The 15,381-nt window shown below is 52.7% G+C and overlaps 1 long non-coding RNA gene across 1 annotated transcript; it reads left to right on the forward strand.

The window, feature by feature from the left end:
* Nucleotides 1-256: 256 nt before the first annotated feature.
* LOC138843938 (uncharacterized) lies at nucleotides 257-12,840 on the forward strand. The gene is made up of 2 exons (XR_011379156.2): nucleotides 257-2,297; nucleotides 6,743-12,840. It is a non-coding gene; the product is annotated as an uncharacterized LOC138843938 (long non-coding RNA).
* The last annotated feature ends 2,541 nt before the right edge of the window (nucleotides 12,841-15,381 follow it).

Raw genomic sequence — 15,381 nt, forward strand, 5'->3', positions numbered from 1 at the left:
GAAACTCAGAACCCTGTGAGGCCATAAGCATTCCCATTTGTGGGTTTATTGCCTTTTTTCCTTTTATCATAGGTTTTCAAGCTTTACCACAACTTTATTCTGTACTGTGTCTCGAGTTTGCGTTTATCTCTGAACTAGTTTAAAAAATGTGAACAAAGACGTGTACCCGTGGGTAGCAGTGTGCGTCTTGTGAAGTGTGTGGATATTCCTTGTCCATTTGATTTCCTCTCATTCCATCTAGGGTTGGTCTAGAAACGTCTAACTTCAGAAGGAAGCAGAAACGCACACAGATGAGGCCAGTTCAAAAAGTTCGTGGAAAAGTGGAACTTAAAGATAAGTTTGTTTTGGTGCAAAACATGCTAGAAGTCCATGTGTAGGTATTTTATAATAAGCATTTCCATAGTTTCTGAAGACCCCAAACACTAAGACTTCACGGGTACCAAGCGGCAGGGAAACACTTGACCTTTACCGTGGACCCCGCACGCCTGTTCATTTCGCTTGGAGGCTGTGGCTTAGAGTGGCCTGGCTCCTGCTGGAGTTAGCGCATAGCGCGGCGTCTGTGTCTGAGCGAGGCGTAGCGAAGGGCGGTGGTCACGGGTGAACCAAGCAACAGCCATGCATTGCGGCCGTCCCTGTGCTCCAACTGCTGCCGCCCTCTGCGGGAGAAGAAAAAAATCAAGAACCGGGCCCTGCGTCGGCTCTTTCTGCAGAAGACACCCGGACGCAGTGGCCATCACGCCCTGCCTGCCTGAGTAGCTGGCTCTGGGTCCTGCAGGTGCAGACCGGGGCTGGGTGACAGCCCTGTGGGGGCCACCAGCACTGCCCGAAGAAAGCAGAGAGGAGCTCAAGCAACCCAGCCCAGTGAGCAAGCAGAACGGTTCTCTGGTCACCCCGGACGCCTCCGCAGCGCCCAGCGACACTCGGGCTGCTCCCCGGTCCCTTCCTCCTCCGTCTCTGTGGCTCTGTCTGTCTCTGTGGCTGTCACTGTGTCCGTCTCTGTGGCTCTGTCTGTCACTGTCGCTGTGTTTCTCTGTCTCTCTTTCTGAAGATTAAGCAACAGTACTGAAGCAGGGTGCACTGTTGGCCTCTCTGGCTGATGCACCTTGTGTAACTGTAGGGTTTAATTTTGCTTTACATTAATCAAACAACAATAAAAGCCATAAAAAAACCCTGCGAAGACGCATTTTAACTTAAGATCCAATGCTGAACGCCCAGGGATTTTGCCGATTGTCTTCTGCAGTGCCCCGTAAGAGGAATTAGATAGCAAGAGAAAGAAAGAAAAATGGAGCCACTGCTTTTTTGCAAAGGACGGGAGAAAACATACAATAAATTAAGGGTAGTGGGAGTGGAATCAAGGCCAGAGGTAAATGACGTTTAATTGTGTGAGCTGCTCTCCCCCTCCTGGTGGCTGCCAGCCGTGGCTGTTCCTGCACCTTCCTGTTTGCAGATGAAAGCGATGATGGCAGACACGTGCAGACACACAAAAGAACCTATTTGGACTGGCGTGTCAGCCCATCTTTATCAAATGTTGCACAGGTATATTCTGTCGCCATGCTTCATTACCCCAGAATGGCATGCCTGAAATGTTTGTCTCTTCTATAAACCCAGCAGCCTTCCAGCCAGGACGTCTGACAGGCCAATAGACGGCAGCTTCTCTCGCAGGCTAGCGTTTGGAAAGGCTGGGCAGTTAAGGCGAGAGAGGGAGAGCCCGGGCGGGAGACACAGATCGGGGGGAGGGAGGCAGAGAGAGGAGACAGCCAGGGAGAGGAAAACTTACTAAAAAACAAATACGCGTTGTGTGTGGCTTCTCCGTGTCTGGTAAAGAAATCGCACGGAAAGACGGCATCGTGGATCAGGATCATTTCCCCCGGGGCTGGGAGAAGTCTGACTTGGACGCCAGGTGGCTGATCTGACGTGGGAAGCTGGGAGCCCGAAGGCAGGAGGCAGGCGCCAGCCGCCAGAGTGGAGTTTGGTTTTATCAGAATTCCCCTCTTATCTTCCGGTGGCCTAGTGGGAAATCAATATTTTAATCCCGAGTGATACAGATTAAGTTCTCGGGAATTAGAATTGGGTAGGGCCAGTTTTTTAAAAATTTTATTTATTTATTTATTTATTTATTTATTTTATTTTGTTTATTTTTCCCCTCAGAGCAACTGTGATAATGACTTTTGCACGTCGGAGAAGGAGGCATGAAGATTTGGCCAAGCTGATGCCCGTCCCATGTCCGGCCTTTCCTCTGGGGGTGCTGCTGCCGGTCCACCCTGCGGCCACACGAGGCGCTGGCGGCACCCACAGCGGTGAATCCATGGGCAGGGAGGTCTGATTTCTTGAGTTTGCACGATCGTTGTGCCCCTGGTGGCCGCATCCTTAACCAGGACACTCGTTTGTTATCTAGAAAAGAAGGGACGCCAGTGTGTGATGGGTGGCCAGAGACCGCCACGCCACACGTGCAGGGTGGTCTTGGGGTGTTGGACTTGGTGCTGCGGGAGGTGCCTGGACAGGGTGTCCACCGATGTCCAGTCCAGGAGAGGCAGGCTCCGTGTGTGCTGGTCGGAGGTCAGGACGAGGACGTGTCCCTCAGGGCTTGGTCCGGGCCCTGAGATGACACCCGGCAAACACATGACCTTGGCAGTCCCATGCGGGAGCCGTCACTCTGAGTGGCACAGACAAGACCTGCAGAGCAACCGGCTCTTGCCAGTCAGGGTGAGGTCGGGTTTTGCTGCAGATCGAGCTGTGAGCGTATTTCAGGTTCCAGTCTTTCTGGATTTTGCAGTCGCGCGTAAGAACCTGCATCCCTGCGTGCCGCCTCCTGTCCGGGGTGAGATGGGAGGAGGGCTGCTCTCTGGGCGGCCGGCGAGACCTCCGAGGAACTGTCTGCGGTCTCTGACCGTGGGGCACGAGTCTGCTCCTCAGCCCCCCCGCCCCCCATCTGCCCGGGCAACTTTGCCGCCACCTGTACTGTCATCGCTCGCTCCTGCCCCAGACAAGTCCTCCACCAGCTGGGAACTTGGAGCCCCAGACCCACCGCGGTTCCAGCACGGTCCCTCACTGCTCCTGGCTTCGGCTTTGTGACCGGAAGTTCCCACCAAGCTTCAGTGGTCTTGAGTCGCTTCCCCAACCTGAGCCAGCCTGTCTTACTAATTTCTTTTCTCAAGAGCCGAAAATGGCTGATACGCGTCTGTGTGCGGGTTGTGCACGTACGTGTGTTTCCACCACGCTGAATACAGTGGAGGCGTCGCACCCTGCTGGATGGCAGCCTGGGTGTGGCGTCTCGGCCCATCGGGAAACACCGTGGCAGGGACCCATCAAAGAAGCCCACACACCCGGACCCCGGGGCTTCCCGGGCTAGAAGCCTGCGTCACACCACGCCCTGGACAGTGAGCATCTGGGGAGCGTCGTTAAACTCTTCCGTGTCAACAACCAGAAACGCTGGTGCGGGGTAGCCTGTGGCTGGGTGGAGCTCGCGGGGGGCTGCGGCAGACACGGTAAACAGGGACCTGTCCCGTGCTCAGTGGAGAGGAGTAGTGGTGGGTTTCAAATCTTGTAGAACGAAGATTTGGGGCGGCTTTGTGTCGCACTGTGGCACAGGAATCGGGCGAGAGCTGAGCCTTGGCCGTGGACTGTGTCTGTCCAGGAGGACCCCCCTCCATGGAGGACGGGCGTGGTGGGGGTGGCGGCCCTGGTGTCCCCAGGGGCACAGCTGGGCTCAGGCTCCGCCCACCTTCATCTGCACAGTCAGGGCGCTCTGCGACCTGATGGATCCGTTTTGGGCAGGAAGCGCACATGGGGACGCCACTTTCCCCTGGTGATGTCATCCCTCCCTTTGTCCTGACCCAACCACCCCGCTGGTCACTGTCTCCTCCCCTCTCCAGGCGCTGGCCTGCAAACTCTTGGGCGAGGCAGGGGAGAAACAGAATGCTTGTTATTTCAGGGATCAGAGAAAAAGCAACACCGTGCAGGGGTGATCGATATTATTATAAGCAGGTGTAGCTCAGGGCAGGTGAGGTGTGTGTTAATGAGGCGCCACCTCCTGCTTCTGACAGATGACTGTCATTGTTCAAGCGCTGCCATTGGCGTGATGGATGGCTGGGTCACCCTGCCCCGCAGTTGGAGGCACCGGCTTCTCTCTGCTGTGGCTGTCTCTAATCTGCTGACCTGACAGTGACCCAGCAGAGGCGGAGCTGAAATTAACATGCGTTTTGAGGGGAGGAAGGGACTGTTGGAAGCAGAGGGGAAGAAAATAGTTTGGCGCAGCAGAAAGGCGAGTTCTGCGGGAAGTCCCCGCGGGGCTGGAGGCAAGCAGCTTCTAATAAACATGGAAAACAGATGTGGATGCCGCGCAGGCCGGGGCCGTGCGGCCCAGCGCGAAGGACACGGGGGTTTTCTCGGGATGCGCAGAGCAGGGCGCCCCGCGGAGCGGCCTGGTGGTCGGGCTCGCCCAGCATCCAGACGGCAGACGGGCAGGCGTTTGCCAGGCACTATTTTGCCTTCACCCAGATCTCTTTTGAAAAAGGTTTTTTTTTTTTTTTTTTTTTTTTGGTTGTGCACTAATTTAGAAACGTAGCACATCACAGACTGTTGTAGCTACAAGTCCCGAGTAATTTCATTTCGCTTCTGGGTGTCTCCCTTGCGGCCGGGAGACCGTCTGGGAGCGTGTGGGACCTACGCGGGCAGGTAGCAGCAGCTTGGGATGGAACAGCTACTCTGGGTGCTTCCTCTCAGCCTGCCCTGTCCCACGCGCTCTCCCTAACTTCCACACGGTGTGTGTGTGGGGGGGGTCTGTTTCCATGGCAGAGGTAATCAGCGGACGTGAGTACTTTGGAAGAAAGAAAGCGACTGTGATGTCAGGATTTCGTGGGCCTCTGAGCGTCATCGCTGCTCAGGTGGTCACCCACCCGTCTCGGGTTCGCAGGTGAACCTGGCGCTGGATTTCCGTGCGCAGGAAGGAGGCAGGGATCTTCATCGGAGAAACCTCGCAGCCTCTCTGTGCAAGACAAACTCTCAACAATGCACCCAGGACCGAAGCATTTTAACCAGAAGAGATGGAGCCCCGCTGGCCTCTTACGGAGGGAACGTACTCCCCTCCACCAGCAAGAGGAAGGAGGTGCCGGCTGCCTGCGGTAGGCTTACTGCGGCGATGTGGCGCCACGGGCAGCTTTCTTTCTTTTTTTTTTCTTTCTTTTTTTTTCTTTTCTTTTTTTTTTTTTTTGACAGGCAGAGTGGACAGTGAGAGAGAGAGAGAGAGAGAGAAAGGTCTTCCTTTGCCGTTGGTTCACCCTCCAATGTCCGCTGCGGCCGGCGCACCGCGCTGATGTGATGGCAGGAGCCAGGTGCCTCTCCTGGTCTCCCATGGGGTGCAGGGCCCAAGGACTTGGGCCATCCTCCACTGCACTCCCGGGCCACAGCAGAGAGCTGGCCTGGAAGAGGGGCAACCGGGACAGAATCCGGTACCCCGACCGGGACTAGAACCCGGTGTGCCGGCGCCGCTAGGCGGAGGATTAGCCTAGTGAGCCGCGGCGCCGGCAGGGGGCAGCTTTCTTTGAAGTGGTCCACGCGTGGGCCACGTTCCAGGTCACATCCCTTTGGAGATGAGCATCGCTCAAGGCGAGGACTGTGGAACTCAGCTGGTCCACGTCTGGTGTGTGATCGGCTCTTTAAATCTTGCCTTTTGCAGGTTCTGACACAGCAGTGACTTCAAGCAATTTAAACATTTTCCAGGAAAGCGTAGTGGAATTATGAACATCGATATAATTCAGGTCAGACGTCAGGGAAAGGCCCTTGCTGGACTTGGTCATTTCCAGACTTGGTCCCGCGACAGAAGGACAGACTGCATTCGCATGTTTGGCGACGCTGTCAGGGTTACAGGCACGTGTGAGAATCTGGCGGTGGGGCTGCCCGTGACCCTGGAGGGCACTGTGGTGTGCGCGAGTTCCAGACATCATTCAGCAGGCGTCGAGGACCCGCTCTGTCCCGGGCTCTGACTGTCCACATCCACCCGTAGGCTCCTGGACACTCCGCCTGGTGGACAGACAGGTGCCAGCTATTGCGGCGGCGTGTTGAGGCTGAAGGAGAGTGGGGTGCGGTGGAAGCCCGCTGGGGCCTTGTGTGCGTCCCCTCTTTCCTGGGCTGTGGCCTCAGAGGCTGGGCGGGACCTGCTGCTTGTGGTGGGCAGCGTGCTGCACTCCGGCGAAGACCACAGGAAACCATTTGTAATTAATGAGCGGCCGTGGTGGAGGGGCCTTGCCACTCCTGGATTAGAAATGCAATCGGACGCTTGAGAATTCAAATTGGGAGTGAGCGTGGGGCCGGGCCGTGGTGTGGAGTGTGTCATCTATTTGCGTTTGGGCCGGGAGCTGACTTTTTTCATTTCGGGGACAAGCCACTTAATCACATGTGAGGGGGAAGTGGTGACTGGCGAGGCGAGGGTGCGTGCGGGAACAATGAGCCCAGGCTATCTTTCCTGACGGCGTGGCCTTGCTTGTTCAGACTGATCCTTGATGCATAGGCTCAGAGGAGAAACCTCAAGATACGAGAGAATGAATCTGTCAGATCCATTTTTCTTCTTTTTCTTGAGGGTGAATTTATTTTTCATGTTTTGAAAGGAGTGTGTGACCACGTCGCCACCAAGTCCTTTTTCCCCTGGAATCATATTTCCATTTTCATTTCTAACAAAGCACATATTTAGGTCTCAGTATCTCATTGGTCCATCTTTCTCTGTCCTAACAGTCCCTTTGCATTTCAGACTTTATGCCAAAGAGAGAAATGTTGTGAATGCGGCTCGTAATGATGATGGATCACCGCGGGAGGCAGCGTGGCCGGCGAGTTGGCCCCGGCACCCGAGCCCGCCGTGGTGCCGACTTGGGTCTGAATTATGGCGCACGTGAATTTTGGAATCTTTTCTGCTCCTAGGACAATGGATGTGCTTTGTTAGAAGACCAGGAACACTGGGCGAGAAGAGGATTGTGCAGAAGCGGAAGCGCAGCCTCGTGGGGGCCTGGCCACGCTCTGGCCGGCACTCAGGCGCCTGGAAGGTCTTGCAGACCAGGAGGGAGTCAGGAGAGGGTTCTCCGGTGCTGGCACCGGGACCTCCCGCAGACCATGCGGTGCTGGGCCTGGGCCTCTGAGGTTTGCTGGGGAGAACGGCACAGTCCCCCCGCCCCCCGAGGGAGGGGCACGGCCTGGTGTCTCCGCCCAGCGTGTGGGGACGCTTGGCAGCTTCTCTCTGCCCCTCCGATAACAGCGTCGGACACTGTTCCCCCTTCGCTTTAACCCTTGTTGGGAAACAGCCTCCCTGGGGTGAGCTCCTCTAACACGTGACTGCTCACAGGGAGGGAGTGTGGGCGCCTGCAGTGCGGCCCGCCGTCCACCGTGAGACCCCCTCTCCCACGGTGCTCACCTCCATCTCTGCCTGTCCCCAGGGACGCCGTCCCTTGAGCAGCCCTCTCCCGGCTTCTGCACGTGTGTCTGTCCTCCCCCTGGCTAACACTGACGGGGAGAAAAGGACTGATCCACCACCCAGGAAGCCCACTCTCGTTGCTTTCTAGGTAATGGATTGGAAGGGATTGGATCTGAAGATCAGGGGACGCCCGGGAGCCCTCTGAAGCCGTCTGCTGGCAGACGGTGGTAGAACAGAAGATGGACTGTGGGGGGCGGACGTGGGCCGACTGCACGGGCGTTGGGGTGGAGTTGACCCTGGGTGGTTGACTGGAAGGGCCCTGGGAAGCGAGGGGAGACTGCGTGCCGCCCTTGCTGACTCTGCCCTGCCTGTGGATGCAGAAACGGCCCCAGCGCTGGGGTTCCGACTGCTGTCCTGCAACTGCCGGCCGGACTCGTCCCTCCGCCTCCAGCTCTGCCGCTGGCCGGTGCTTGGTGGCACCAGCAGTCACCTGCCCCGTCCTCGGCTCTCACCCCTTGAATTCGCACGTCCCAGTCAATGAAGCGCTCACAACCCACCGCGTCCTATTGCTTGAAAAGCTTCCCTTCCCAACACCATTGCCACCTTGTTCATTTTCCTCTCCCTTCTCCCCTCTTGAAATGGCCTTTTCACAAATTAAACCCTTTCTTTTATAATAACGGTCGGTATCCAGTTGTAAGAAATGGTGCAGTGAAATCCTCTTACTGCGTAGTGCAGTTCCTCCCGCCGTAAGATCTTGCAGAACGACCGCCCAGTAGCAGACCCGGAGGCTGATATTCCTGCACGCACACGCCTTCATCCGACTCCCCGTGGACGTGTGCGCATTTGTGAGCACGGGCGTGCTGAGCTTTCTGTGATGTCATTACACGTGTGTCCATCGCCGCAGGTGACTAGATCAGTTCTGTCACCATGAGTTTCCATGTCACCGCCACCCCACCCTAAGCCCTACCTTTTTACTTTTAAGATTTATTTTTTATTTATTTGAAAGGCACAGTTACAGAGAGAGGTAGAGACACACACAGAGAGGTCTTCTATCCGCTGGTTCACTCCCCCAATTGGCTGCAACGGTCGGAGCTGTGCCGATCTGAAGCCAGGAGCCAGGAGCGTCTTCTGGGTCTCCCACGCAGGTGCAGGGGCCCAGGCACTTGGGCCATCTTCCACAGCTTTCCCAGGTGCATTAGCAGGGAGCTGGATAGGAAGTGGAGCAGCCAGGACTTGAACCGGTGCCCGTAAGGGGGTTTAACCTGCTGAGCCACAGTGCTGGCTCAGCCCTAACCTTAGCAAGCGCTACCCAGGTCTCCATTTCTGTAATTTGTCCTGTTTAGGACTGGTGTACAAACAGAACCCGCATCTCCTCGATTGGCTTTTTCCTCTAACAGAAACTTCCTGAAAATCTGCATGAGCACGCATCGTTCTGTGGCTGAGTGGTGCTCACGGCGTGGCTGTCCTGTGGCTGACTTGCTGGAGAACAACGACTGTGTGTCGACCTGTGTGTTGACTTGTTGTCTCGGCTTTGGCCGCTGTGCACAAAGCTGTCCTGAAGACTCCGGTGAGCGACTTCTCGTTGCCCTGGGCGGAAGGCTGCCGGGTCCCATGGCCCTGTAGGTCAGTTTTTCTAGAAACCATGAGGGATTTCCAGAGTCTCCACCGTTTTCCGTTCCTACCAGCAGCGAGCAACGTGTGAGGCTTTCGGTTCCTGTGCATCCTGGCCGGAATTTGCTGGGGTGTTGGTGTTTCCAGTCTGCTTTGAGCCCTGCCACTTCTGATCAGGGATGGGTGGCTCATGTGGTTTAAGCTGCGTTTCCTCCGCGGCTTGTGGGGTTGAGCCTCGTTCCACCCGTGAGCCCCTATCTGCTGTGACTGCCGTGTGCTGGTCAGATCGTTTGCTGCTTGCAAACTCTTTTGCTGAGTTTTGAAAACTCTACATGGTCTGGATACTAGACGGGATAGATATGTGACTGGCAAATATGTACTCTCAGACTGCAAACTGTCTTTCCCTCCTCCAAATGGGATCTTCTAAAGAGTAAAGTTTGTAAAATTTTGAGCAGGTCCAATTTGTCAGTGTTCCCTCTAATGGACTGAGCTTTGGGCAAGTTCAAGAACTCCCCTACACATAAATTCTGAAAATGTCTACCTTTTTACAAAAGACCTAGAGTTTTATGCTTTACTTTTTTTTTTTTTTTGACAGGCAGAGTGGATAGTGAGAGAGAGAGAGAGAGAGAGAGAGAGAGAGAAAGGTCTTCCTTTGCCATTGGTTCACCCTCCAATGGCTGCTGCGGCTGGCGCACTGCGCTGATCCGATGGCAGGAGCCAGGTGCTTCTCCTTTTCTCCCATGGGGTGCAGGGCCCAAGGACTTGGGCCATCCTCCACTGCACTCCTGGGCCACAGCAGAGAGCTGGCCTGGAAGAGGGGCAACTGGGACAGAATCCGGTACCCCGACCGGGACTAGAACCGGGTGTGCCGGCGCCGCTAGGCGGAGGATTAGCCTAGTGAGCCGTGGCGCCTGCCCTATGCTTTACTTTTAAGTCCGCATTTATTTTTGAAGGAGTTTCACTCCACATCAGGCTTAGACTGAGCTTTAGTTTTGGACCTGTGCGTGTCCACCTGCTTACCACAACTTCCTGAAGGGGCTATTCTTCTTTCATTGCACTGGTTGTAGTTTTGTCAAAAAAAATCAGTGGGCACATTAGTGCATAAGTAGTTATGTGTTGTCTATTTTATTTCATTGATTGATGTGTCTATCTCCTGGCACAGTCTATACCACAGTCCTTGATTACTGTACCTGCACCATAAGTCTTAGTACTGGGTTAACTAATTTCCCTTACTTTATTTTTTTTTTGCAAGATTGTTTCTGCTATTTTAGAGCCTGTATCTTTCCATATTAATTTTAGAATAAATCTGTCTGTGCCTACACGACACCTTGCTGGGATTTTGATAATAACTGTACTTAACCTATGGTTAATTTGGGAGAAACAGACATCTTATTATGTTAAATCTTCTATTATGTATGCTTAGGTCTTCTGTGATTTCTTTATGTGTGCACTAAAACTTTTTTTTTTTTTTTTTTTTTTTGGACAGGCAGAGTTAGATAGTGAGAGAGAGAGACAGAGAGAAAGGTCTTCCCTCCGTTGGTTCACCCCACAGATGGCCGCTACGGCTGGCGTGCTGTGCCAATCCAAAGCCAGGAGCCAGGTGCTTCTCCTGGTCTCCCATAGGGTGCAGGGCCCAAGCACCTTGGCCATCCTCCACTGCCTTCCCGGGCCACAGCAGAGAGCTGGCCTGGAAGAGGGACAACCAGGACAGAATCCAGCGCCCCAACTGGGACTGGAACCCGGGGTTAAACTTTTAGTACGTGGATCCTATATGTATTAAGTTCATACCTACATATTTCATTTTCTTGGGGTTGATTGAAATTGATATTATGCTTTGAATTTTCACTTCCAAATGTTCATTGTTAGCATCTCAAAGTTTCACTTGTATGTGTATGCTGAGCTTGTATTCTACAGACTTTCTGAAATTACCTTTTAGCTCCAGGAGTTTTCTTGTTGATTCTTTGTGAGTGTGTATGGGGAAAGTAATTAATTCTTAAATAGGGATGATTTTGTCCCATCCCTTCTATCTCCAGGTTTTTGTGTATTTTTCTTACCGTGTTGCTGTTGTAAGGATTTCTAATGACACGTTGCGTAAGGGAATGAGTAGGTATCTTCGCCTTGTTCTTGACCCTAGAAGAACGCCATTGAGTCTTTCATCAGCAAATATGATATATATATTTTATTTTGACATATTCTTTATCTAGATGACGAGGTTCCCATGTGTTTCTAGGTTTCAGAGAACTATTTAAAAACCGTAAGTTCAGAGAATATTTCTGTGTGATTTCAATTAGCATAGTCATGATGAAGAAGGTGGATTAGAAATGAAGGAGATGTGGGCCCCTGCATCCACATGAGAGACCCAGAAGCAGCTCCTGGCTTCTGGCTTTGGATCAGCCCAGCTCTGCCCGATGCGGCCATTTGGGGAGCAAGCCAGTGGATGGAAGACCGCTCTCTGTCTCTCCCTCTCTCTATCTCTTAACTCTCTCAAATAAACAAATAAATCTTAAAAAAAATGAAGGAGATTATTAAGAGTCAAGAGACAAGGCAAGAGAACTGTCAGTGTTCCATTAACCAGGGTGGCCAGCACTGAAAACATTGCATGTAGTGGGTGTCCGATATCAAACGGTCAAGCCAGTATTGGGCATCTTAACTCTAAGATCTTTGAAACGTTTCTCATGGCTTTCTTGAAGTTAAGAACTCTAGGTAGAGAGCTCAGATTTGGGTGGATCAAGGCCACAGAATTCCAAGGGAGCTCAGAGATAGCCCCAGGAGGGTAGACCTTGATGACTCAGGACCGTGAGTCCTGTGTCGTTGCCACGATGGGGAGTCCAAGGCAGAAGAGACGCACCCACTACACAACGGCGACAGATCATCAGTAACACCCAAATCTGGCCCGCGGTGGGGCCTTGCTAAGACAGGGAAGAGAATAGTTTTGGAATGTAGGAATACTTGAGCCAAGATGTGTTGAAGCGTAAGTGTATGTAATTAATTACATAGTATACCATTTTCAAGAATGCCAGGATTATGTGTTGTTCTTCAAATATCCTTTATTAAAACGGTCCCACAAGAAGCTCATGAAGTCCACGAAGCTGCTCAGGTCTCTTGTAGGCACTGCCTCCCTGGGCTGGCTCGGGCAGTCCTCCCTGAGCCATATTTCATCTGAGCGAATCAGTCTGATACTGCTACACATCCTAACACTGGGAATTAATTCTCCTGCAAGATATTTTAGATTCAACTAAATCATATGGAATTCAAATCTTAAGAAAGGACAATGATTTTCTTTAAAAATACATATACATAGTGTCTCTGAACATGATGGCCTTAGGGCTCAAAGTTAAATTAATATTGGTATTGGCAATGGTGAAATGCAATGTTGGGACTGCAGATAGGTGTAATATTTCTGAAGGGAAATGTACCAATAGATAACAGCCTTAAAAATCTTCATATATATCATTCCCATAATACTTCTAAGAGTTTATTTTAAGGCAAGTTTCAGAGATTGTCTTTGAAAAATTGCTGGTAATTTATTTGATAAACTGGAAACTCTGTTCATAATTTTTTGTGGAAAGGAGCTTGAATTTAATAGAGAGGTCCATTCCTTATTTTTATATCTCAGTCTTTCTCATGATCTTGTTGGAAGTGGGAGGACAGAGGGCAGGATGGGAAGAGAGGCCCTTGGCCTGGGAGGAGCTGGCGGGGGAGGGCGCTCCCTTCCCTCCCTGGGCGGGCGGGGGCCCTGGGCTCTCTCGCTCTCCCCTTCTCAACCTCCACTCCCTCCTTTCATCTTTTTTATTCCTTTTTAATAAATTGTTTCAACCTAAACAGAATAAAAACTTGACAATGCTTTTTTATTTTGAGTAGGATACAGATACACACTGCTGGTCACAAAGTGATTCGGTCATATTTTAAAAGCTGTAAACACAGCATTGCACACATCACGACACTTGCAAATGTTCGAATTAAGGAAGGTTTAACCCCTGGACAAGTTCCTGGGTTTAGCACGCTGGCTCTTCTAGGGGATAAATGCAGGCTGGTCTGGGGAGTCCTGGCCCTGGGGAAGTGTGCTTGCTGTCACAGTTGTCACTGGATTAGGGGAGCCTCGCACTGTTGCCACGCAATCTGCTCTAAGACGCGATGCTGGTCGAGGCTGAGTTTCCTAGAAAACACTCTCAAAGCTTTGACGCGGGCACAGGGCTGTTGCCATCATTGATGGGATTTGGGGGTGGCTGGGCCGATGACGATGCAGGTTGCCTCAATTACAGGGTGGATTCCATCTCTCCCCCACGGCATCTCTTTTTCAGTTTCTCCCCTGAAGGCAGCCTTCAGAATTCCTTCAGTTGTATCAAATTATATCCTCTGTACAAAGCTGCAACCTCTGAATTCAGCTCACAAGAGCCAGGAGATTCGGGGTGAAGCCAGGGACTCCTGCTTGAGCTCTGGCCTCAGCCGGGGCACAGGTCCAGGGAGAAACGGGGTGCCCAGGAGAGAATGCAGGCCGAGCACCTCTTGGATTTTGTGACCTTGGCTCTGATCGCAGTTGCTTTAGGGAATTTTAAGTTAAGCCCCTGGGGGAGCCTGGTGGAAATTTGTCCCGGTTTTGATTCTGGAGATTTCAGAGATTCGGGGGCTGACCCATGAAGGAGCACTGTGGGTTCAGGTGCCACATCAAGGAATGCGGCTCACCTGTTCTCTCACCTGGACACAGGGATGCACAAAAAACATCCTGGTCTACAGTGCTGTCTGAAGTCTGTCTTCCAGCACCTGCAGTGCCAGCGCTTCTAAAGTAAGATCGTCCCCCCATGGTGTTAATAACATACAGTATTTTTATTTTATTTTATTTTATTTTATTTTTTGTGACAGGCAGAGTGGACAGTGAGACAGAGAGACAGAGAGGAAGCTCTTCCTTTGCCATTGGTTCACCCTCCAATGGCCGCCGCAGCCGGCGCGCTGTGGCCGGCGCACAGCGCTGATCCGAAGGCAGGAGCCAGGTGCTTCTCCTGGTTTCCCATGGGGTGCAGGGCCCAAGCACTTGGGCCATCCTCCACTGCACTCCCTGGCCACAGCAGAGAGCTGACCTGGAAGAGGGGCAACCGGGACAGAATCCAGCGCCCCGACTGGGACTAGAACCCGGTGTGCCGGTGCCGCAAGGCGGAGGATTAGCCTAGTGAGCCGCGGCGCCGGCCCTAATATACAGTCTTGTAGGAACTCTGAAACACAGAAATATGTGACAGGGAAATAAAATTCTCTCATAGCCATGTTGTATTACATGAAAGGTGGTATTTAATTGCTTTTCCCTTCTCTAATTATTAAGGAGCAATTTTCCACAAGTTTAAGATTAATTACATATAGCATTTTTTAAAGGTTTATTTATTTACTTGAAAGAGCTACACAGAGAGAGGAGAGGCAGAGAGAGAGAGAGAGAGAGAGAGAGAGAGAGGTCTTCTGTCCGATGGTTCACTCCCCAGATGGCCGCTCCGGCCGGAGCTGCACTGATCTGAAGCTGGGAGCCAGGAGCTTCCTCCAGGTCTCCCACACAGAAGCAGGGGCCCAAGGACTTGGGCCGTCCTCCACTGCCCTCCCAGTCCATAGCAGAGAGCTGGATTGGAAGAGGAGCAGCCAGGACTCGAACCAGCACCCACATGAGATGCCAGCTCCCCAGCAAGGGCATTAACCCACTGCACCACAGCGCCGGCCCACATATAGCACTGCCATAGTTTTCTGTTGAATTTTGTGTTCGTCCTTTTCTCATTTTTCTGACAGATCATTAAGTGTCCTCTTGGGAAATGCTCTGTCAGGGACAGTGACATCAGAAGGTGACAGGATAGCTCTGGCAGCCATTCACAGACAAGCATGTGGAGCTCTGTGCTCCAGCTAGGAGGCTGTGACATCCTGGAGGAGTGCGAGACCCGCGAGGGCTGTGCGGAGATGGTGCGTCTGCGGCCAAGTGGCAAATGCACCAACCTCAGCCAGTATCCAGGCCCAGAAACCATCAGTTACAATCCCATGTGGGCTCAGTTACAGTCCCATGTGGACTCAGTTACAGTCCCATGTGGGCTCAGTTACAGTCCCACTGTGGGTTCAGTTACAGTCCCACTGTGGGCTCAGTTACAGTCCCACTGTGGACTCAGTTACAGTCCCACTGTGGGCTCAGTTACAGTCCCACTGGGCCTGGGTCCTGCCACCATCCGTCAGCAACCTTGGAAAGTCACATCCTCCCACACCTGGGGGTCGCAGGTCGGCTGACTTTTTCCCTTGCTGTGGACTCTGAACTGGCCCACAGATTTGGTCCAGGCTCTCCCAGCTGTGGACTCAGAGGAGTCCTGTGTACGCAGGGCCTCCACCAGAGGCAGGAGGCAGGCCTGTGTGCCTGGAGG

The sequence above is a fragment of the Oryctolagus cuniculus genome, chromosome 10 (assembly GCF_051225735.1).
Source record: "Oryctolagus cuniculus isolate XC-2025 breed Fujian yellow rabbit chromosome 10, ASM5122573v1, whole genome shotgun sequence".
NCBI lineage: Eukaryota > Metazoa > Chordata > Mammalia > Lagomorpha > Leporidae > Oryctolagus > Oryctolagus cuniculus.